Source organism: Tiliqua scincoides, chromosome 4 (genome assembly GCF_035046505.1).
Source record: "Tiliqua scincoides isolate rTilSci1 chromosome 4, rTilSci1.hap2, whole genome shotgun sequence".
In the NCBI taxonomy this organism is placed as follows: Eukaryota; Metazoa; Chordata; class Lepidosauria; order Squamata; family Scincidae; genus Tiliqua; species Tiliqua scincoides.
This window is the reverse complement of record NC_089824.1, coordinates 12472721-12480686: the sequence shown is the minus strand read 5'-3', so window position 1 is coordinate 12480686 and position 7966 is coordinate 12472721. Positions and strand designations below refer to the sequence as shown.

At 45.1% G+C, this 7966-nt stretch overlaps 1 pseudogene; it reads left to right on the top strand.

The window, feature by feature from the left end:
• Positions 1–7579: 7579 nt before the first annotated feature.
• Positions 7580–7699, top strand: LOC136650641 (5S ribosomal RNA; annotated as a pseudogene).
• Positions 7700–7966: the final 267 nt, after the last annotated feature.

Sequence of the window (7966 nt, the reverse complement as noted above, 5' to 3'; positions counted from 1 at the left end):
TGAAGGCCAGCATTTGGAATGTAGCTTGTAAAGGAGAGAAATGCCTGGTATTTTGCTGTTGGTTGGTGACAAACAGCCTCTTGTGGAGGCCGCAAAGGTATACTGTTTGCTTTGGGAAACTGATGCTGCTGTACAGGCTAGCACTGTCTGCCTGGATGCTTTCTGACTTTCACTTGCTCAAGGTGTATGTTTGTAAATAAGCATTGCAGTAGCACCGTAAGGCTCGCATACTTTGGTTTGCAAGGGGTAAAAGGAAGTTCCTGGAATTTCCTCTTTAGAGAGTACTAAACAATATGAATCTGACTTCAGACTGGAAGTAGACACTGTGACCGATGTGTGGCTGGTGTGTTGAGCAGTGCCCCTGTATTTCCTCCTCTTGGAGAACACACTAAACTGTCTTCTACCGAGTCAGGCCATTTTCTCATCTAGCTCTGTATTATTTCAGCTAACTGGTAGCATCTCCCTAGGGATTTTGGCAGGGTTTTAGTGGAGCTCTTCCTGGAGATGCTGGGTCCATTGGGCTTTCTGCATGAACTGGGACCTGTCCTTGCCTTCATCAGGAATACTTATTATGCCATACATTTGGCATCGCTATCATTGTGTCATGAGTTTTCTTCAATTCACTCTTGCTTCACGTCATTGGTTGCTTTTTGTGGGGGGGGGCGGGCGGGCAAGGAGGCTTGCACTATGATGTCATGATACACATTTTTCATTGTTTGGTGTCACTAAGGAGAGCGAAGAGATGGGAGCCCCCCCCCCAGCTTTTGCTACTGCTGTGTTTCTGCTGCAGTGCTTGTTCCTGCCTTTAGTGAGAACAATAGAATTCTAGGATATGAAGGGTATGTTTGTAAGTAACAGGTACACTATTTTTGTGATATATTCAGGGTGAGTGAATGTTCGTAGTAGGATTGCAGCGTCGGCCAGCCAGCATGAGAGGCAACTGGGGGGCCAAAAGCGATACCAGACCGTGAAAGATTCATCTGAAATGTTGTGCGGTTCTTGAAAGATAGAACCTTTCTGTCATCTGGGGGGTTTAGAGATAGCCTGCCTATGTGAACCACCTTGAATAAAGTCAGAGGAGTAATCCGATGACCAGAAAGGCGGTATACAAATACCAGTATTATTATTATTGTTGTTGTCCACCCTGGATCTACCGCAAGAGTATGGCTTTGTATGAACATGGACTTGGTGCATCAACAACCTTGCTGCCCATTGTGGAGTTAAATGAGTGGGTGATGTTGGACAAGGTCAGCTGTGGTTTCCTGAGATTTAATTGGTCATTGGGCTGTACAGTCACGCTACTGGTTAAGATTGCCTTTTGGCAGGGCTCTGTTTGAGACAGTGGCTGTCTTTCAAAGTAATTGTCTGCTCCTGGGGCCCGAGGCCAGGGCGCTCTCCATCTCCTTAGATCATATTACTCAGCAGTATCCGAGCGGATGGTCAATTGCGCTCAGTTATGTTCGGAAGGTGTGTGTGTGTGTATTTATTTATATAATATACATGCGTATGCGAAGGACAAGATGTGTTTCTGAGAAAGAACTTGGGGGGGGAGGGATCCACCCACATCCCTGGAGAGTTAAGGAAATAAAACCTTTTGAAAAGGGTTGGCTTTTCCTGTTTCTGTGCAAGACAGATTACGGGTGTTCTTTTTTTTTTTTGTTTTTAAAAGCATCTCAGTAATAAGCAGCTTTTTCTATGTGGAAGATCAGAGACTTTGTGTGTCATGGTTTCACTGATGAAAGTAGCTGTCATTATTTCCAGCATCCCATGTGGTTTAGCATTCTCTTTAATCTCTTCTAGTGGTATCATTTGACTTTTGCATTTGTGCAAAATAAACATGTGAATGGGTATCTGAATACACATCTACAGACCCCCCCCCCCAAAAAAAAATGCATCCACAAGACTGGACCCCCCCCCCCCCCAAAAAAAACTATCCAAATTGTAGCTGCCAACATCTCTTTTCTAAGAGCCATCTCTGAACACAACTGAAAAACTATTCTGAAATGATAGAAGATCCCAAAGATTTTGGTCCCAGAGCTTGAGCCTGTCAATATAATTTTGAATCCTGAGTTAAGCTATTGGCTGTCCCCCTCCCTCAGCTTCATGCCATCCACAAGTTTGATAGGCATTACCTCTGTCACCTCATCCAGCTAATTTATAAGAAGGTTTAACAGGATGGGACCCAGGACAGAACCCTCTGGCCCCCTTCTAGATATCTCTCTCTAGGATGATGTGGAACCATTAATAAATAGCACATCTTGGGAACAGTTATTCAGCCAACTTTGATCTCTCCCAACAGGAGTAGCATCTAGCTTACATGTTTCAGTTTTAAAAATCAGGGGTTTTAGAGCTTTGCCCAGTGCTTTGCTGACATCTAAGTACATCATGTTCATTGCAGTTCGGTGATTTTTTTTTCCTAGTCACTTTATAAAAGGCAGGATTTGTTCTTGACAATCCCATACTGGCTCCTAGATAACACCCCCCGTTTTTCCAAGAGTTTATAGAATGCCACTTAATAATTTGTTCCTGAATCTTTCCAGGTATTGACATCAGACTGACTGATCTGTTTCCTAGATTCTCCTTTTTCCCCTTGGAAAGGTAATGGTAACATTTGCTTGTCTCCAGTCCTCCTGCACCTCACCTGTTCTCCAGGAGTCACAGGACATTGGCTCTGACCTTGAACTGCAACCAGGACACAGATGGTGTTTGCAAATGCATCTGTTTCTGCAGACTTAAATTCTTTTAAAGTAACTAGGTGTTCCCTTTCCATCCCTTTATCTGTCTTGAGCTGTGACTTTCTCATTGGTGCAACAGTTGTCAGGTTGGACCACATTTCTCTTGTGGGAGAAGATAGGTGTAAAATAAGAACTGAGCAGCCCTGTCTTCTCTTTGTCCATTTCTCCGTGTAACAGGCCCAGCGGTGCTTTGACCTTCCTCTTTTTAAATGTAACCATACATGCTGTTCTTGCTTCTCAACTTTTCAGAAAGCTTGTGAAGCCACAGCAAGGCAAGAATTTATTGGACCACCCTTTCTTAGCCAAATTAGGGCCCAATCTTATCCAGCTTTCCAGGGCTGGTGCAGCCATGCCAGTGGGGTGTGTACTGCATCCTTTGGTGGGGCAGCAGTTGCAGAGGCCTCCTCAATGTTACGGAACATTTGTTCCCTTACTTCTGGGCTGCATTGCGGCTGCGCCGGTGCTGGAAAGTCAGATAGGATTGGGCCCTTAGTCTTCCAACAGATGTCAGAATCGTTGAATTACCACTGTAGCTTGCATTTGATTTAGAAAAGCATCGTCCATGAGCTTTGCTTGGTTGTGTGGCCTGTTGAGGACACCCATGATAGTATCACTCTTATTCTCTCTCTGTTTGTTCTTATCTAGACACTTTCAATTGATACTCAGATTCTTGGATTTCTATGCAGTTGTGTATATTCTTTATATGTAATGCAGCTCCTATCATACTTTCTGTTGGGTCTATTCCTTCTGAACAAGTTATATTCTTCAAGTACAGTACTATATACCACTTGTGGGTCTCATCCCACCAAGTTTCTGTGATAACCTATATGATCATATTTATCTTCCTGTGTTTCAAATTCATCCTGTTTCTAAAGTACTCTGTACATTAGTATATAGACAAGGGAGACCATGTGTATCAACTACTACTAGTGTTCCTGGTAAGTCTCTGATCAGTCACCCCCTTCCCTGCAAGTGCTGTAAGTTCCACAACCTCAGAAAACCCTCAGAAAACAGTTTAATGGCTGCTGAGCTCAGTGCTCATTACTAAAAAGACTTACTTCTGAGTAGACCTGGTTAGGTTTGTGCCTGCTGTCCTTTTTTTCAGGTCCCTGCCCACAAATGTTCTGCAGGAGCACCTTGGAAGAACTGGAGGTGAAAGAGTTGCCCAAGCCAGCTTCATCACTGGCTGGGGGTGGGTGGGGGGGGGTGGGTGGGGGGTGGAGGAAGCAGCAAATTGCCATCATCTTCAGCTCTGTTTCTAGCTAGAAAATATACTGTCCAAGTTGCATGTCCTAGCTTTTGAAAACTGGAGAAGGTAATGGAGGGATAGTCATATACTTCCTTCCTTTGGATATAAAAAGGGATTTCTCTCCTTTCCTTTTCTGCTTGTACTTGTAAAACAGGTCTGCAAACTAAATGGAGGCTAAATTCCACAGGAGAAAGCAATGCAAAGAAGAATGTATACTATTCAATGCAATTTGTAGAGGTTGCATAGAAATAACCTCGACAAGAAGATGTATTACTGTACCTGCAGGGGCCTCCCATCTCTTGGAAGTTCTGCAATTGCTTGTCATGTTGAGATTCTTCCCTTTTAAGCTTTGAGAGCCGAGACAGGAAATTAAACAAGCAGCCACCCTTCCTTAAATATTTAGCTTCCACTGTTAAGAAGTGTGTGGCACAGCAGGCAAAACACATGACCTGTCATTACTGTTTGTGCAGTCTCTTCTGGTCCAGCCTTGAATTGTGGCATGGCTGCAGATCCACCTAGTTCCCATAGAGAAAGAGAAGCTTCTCCACTCCAAGCTCCTTCCTCTTTGAGAGTGGAGGAAGATATTTGGTAGAGATGAGCTGTTGACCAGTTTTGGAAGCAGCTTCTGACCGGAGTCCTGATAAGGAAAGCCTACAGCCCACATACACTAGAGCAGGGGTGCCCAAACCCCGGCCCTGGGGCCACTTACGGCCCTCGAGACCTCTCAATGCGGCCCTCAGGGAGCCCCCAGTCTCCAATGAGCCTCTGGCCCTCCGGAGATTTGTGGGAGCCTGCAGTGGCCCAACGCAATTGCTCTCAGTGTGAGGGCAACTGTTTGACCTCTCATGTGAGCTGTGGGATGAGGGCTCCCTCCACTGCTTGCTGTTTCACGTCTGTGAGGCAGCAGTGGCAGCAAAGGAAAGGCCAGCCTTGCTTTGTGCAAGGTCTTTTATAGGCCTTGAGCTATTGCAAGACCTTCATTCATTCATATAAGTTCATCTTTAATATATTCATTTATGTAAACTTATGTAAATTTATTCACATTTTAAATGTAAATTAATTCTTCCTCCCCCCCCCCCGGCCCCTGACATAGTGTCAGAGAGCTGATGTGGCCCTCCTGCCAAAAACTTTGGACACCCCTGCACTAGAGGGTACATCTGGGGATTCACCGAGCCAGTGGTTCCCAAACTCACTGGGACTGTGGCACCCTTTGCACTCACAGCGGCACCACACAGCCTCTCCTTCCCAGCTCACCAGGCCAAAATTGCATGAGATCTCATGCTATGTCTGTGCCTGGCAAGCCAGGAATAAGAGGCTGTGAAGTTCCCCTGTGAGTCTTTGGAAACCTCTTCACTAAGTCAAGGGCATCCTACCAGTTGTGTGGTGATCTGCCCAGAGCTTGAGCAGCCAGCTGTTGAGATACTAGCTAGGACTGCAGGTATGGGGGCTGTTGAACACCCATCAGCTTTACAGTACGTGGAGATTGAATGGCATCTGTAAGCCACCAAACCAGGTTGTGCAGGACTGTTTGAGTGTAGCCTTGTAGGAGCCATGGGTGGTACACTGGAGTAAATTGGGTTGACCATTGCAGCCAGCTGTCTTCACCCTCCAGGTTCCACAAGGGAGGGACAGGCTGATAGGAAACAGAGGATCATGGAAGTGTTCGTATGTGCATTCCATTTGATTTGGTGGGGCTTGTGCAGGAGAATTTTTCCCTGGCTTATACCTTAAATCAGAGGTCTCCAAACTGGAACCTGCTGTGTCCCAAAAGAGCCCTCTCTGTACTGAGTGACACTTACCGTTCTGCTGCAGTGCTGTGTTTCTTTCAAGCTGATCTGGGCACAGGGATGCAGAATGCTAAGCGCCACTCAAGGGGGGGCGGGGCCCCACAGACAAGTCGAGGGCATGTTTTGATCCAACAGTCATGGAATTTTCTATGACCCTCGGATAAGTAGGGAGTTAAACTTAGGGGGGGTGTCTGGCTATAGTTTTGTCTGATTTTACCCGAGGCCAGATCCTGAAAAATAACCTACCACTAATTGTTACCTAAGAACTGTAGTCTCTAATTTATTAAAAACATAGTAAAAGATCATAAGATACATTCTCATTCTTTCTAAATTCTGGTCTTCACCACCTTTTTGTAAACCAGGGGTGCTCACACTTTTTTGGTTCGAGAGCTACTTTGAAACCCAGCAAGGCCCGGAGATCCACCAGAGTTTTTTTTTTTTACAATGTTCGCGCCATCATAACATATAACATTTATGTGTACAATGTATGTTGGTGTACCTTGAGCCCCACTGAGTATAACAGGACTTACTCCTTAGACATGCCTAGGATTAGGCTGTGAGGCTGCTATCCTAGCTACACTTACCTGGGAGTAAGCCCCATTGAGTAGAATGGGCCTTACTCCCGGCGTTTCCTCCCAGAGGCACCTGAAGGGGGGGGGATCGGCACTCCGCGATCTACTCATTTTGCCTCACAATCTACCGGTAGATCGCGATCCACCTATTGAGCACCCCTGTTGTAAACACTTTCAGAGTAAGTGTACTGTAAACAACATACCAGTAAAACAGTGGTTCCCAACCTGGTATTCATGTACTCCCAGGGACACTCAACAGGACCTTTAGGGGTACTTGAAAAAGAATGAAATAATGGTAGAAAAAGGCAGGTCGTGCTCCAGAATGCCTTGCAAGACAGGAATACCTTGCAAGGACCAGCAAGGCAGGAAGGGAGGTAGCTAGTTGGTTGTGAAAGCCCCACCAATAGCTAGTTTTTTGGTCATCAATTCATGTATGAACCAGTGATTGAAAACCAGCACAGTAAAAAAACTGAAACATAATATGGAAAGTGATCAATCACCCAGAATTTCTCAGCACACTTCTGGTGCAAAACAGTGCAAAGGCAGAGTCTTCTGTTCTTCAAACAGATGAAAAGAGAAAATATGTGATGAATACATGAAGTCTGAGAGGAGATGAGGGCTTGTATTATTACAAACATTTTGCTAATATGAAGTGTACAATTTATGGAAATGGGCTGCCAAGGGATATGCAAGTGAAAAAGGTTGGGAACCACTGCAGGAGAACCATGAATCAAATCTGCCTTTAAGGTGTCTGGTGTGTTAAGCCAGAAGCTCTGCATACAACATGCAACCTATAACACATAACTGGGAGTGTGCAATTCAGTTCACAGCAGAGAGATGGAGCGGCATATATTTGCAACCCTTTTTACTGAGAAGTAGACCCACTGCTTTCCAAGGGTGTTATTCTTAAGTAATGGTGCACTGAATTGTAGCCTGGGACTTTGTTTCTAATGGAAAGGAGGATCCCATCCTGGTGTTGAAAAAAAACAGACCTGCTTTGCAAGCATTTGCAAAAGGGAAAGAAGGAAGGAGAATAAAAGGTTAACTTTGGCTGGAATTTCCCAGTGAAGTTGCTGTAGAAACAAATTGCTTCTAATGAGTGGTGCCTGCCTGCTGCTTGAGAAAGAAAGGAAACTGTTCAGAGTTGAAAGGCTCTGCCCTCTGATTGACCTGGAGATAAGGCAAAGTGGTAATTGGAGCTTGATTACTTGGCAAAAATTTTAGGTACTATAGGGAGATTGCAGCAACTCTTACCCTGCACATCCCTGATCTTGTCTGATCTTGGAAGCTAAGCAGGGTCAGGCCTGGTTAGTACTTGGATGGGAGACCTCTTGGGAATACCGGGTGCTGTAGGCTTATACCATAATCTTTCGAGACTGAAGGTTGCCAACCATAGGCGAATATCTAAGGTCGTTTCCTGAAGGGTCCTGGCATGCAGCTCACCTGGTCAAATATTTTAGCAGTGCAGGCTTGAAAAGTCACAGAGGATGGTCATGGTGAACATCCAGTCTGAATTTCTTGCATTTATTTGCCCTGAAGAATTTGAAACATCTCCCCCCCCCCCACCCCGTCAAAACTCAGTATTAAAGGTTGGAGGAATCAAGAAAGTACGTAGCTTAGAAT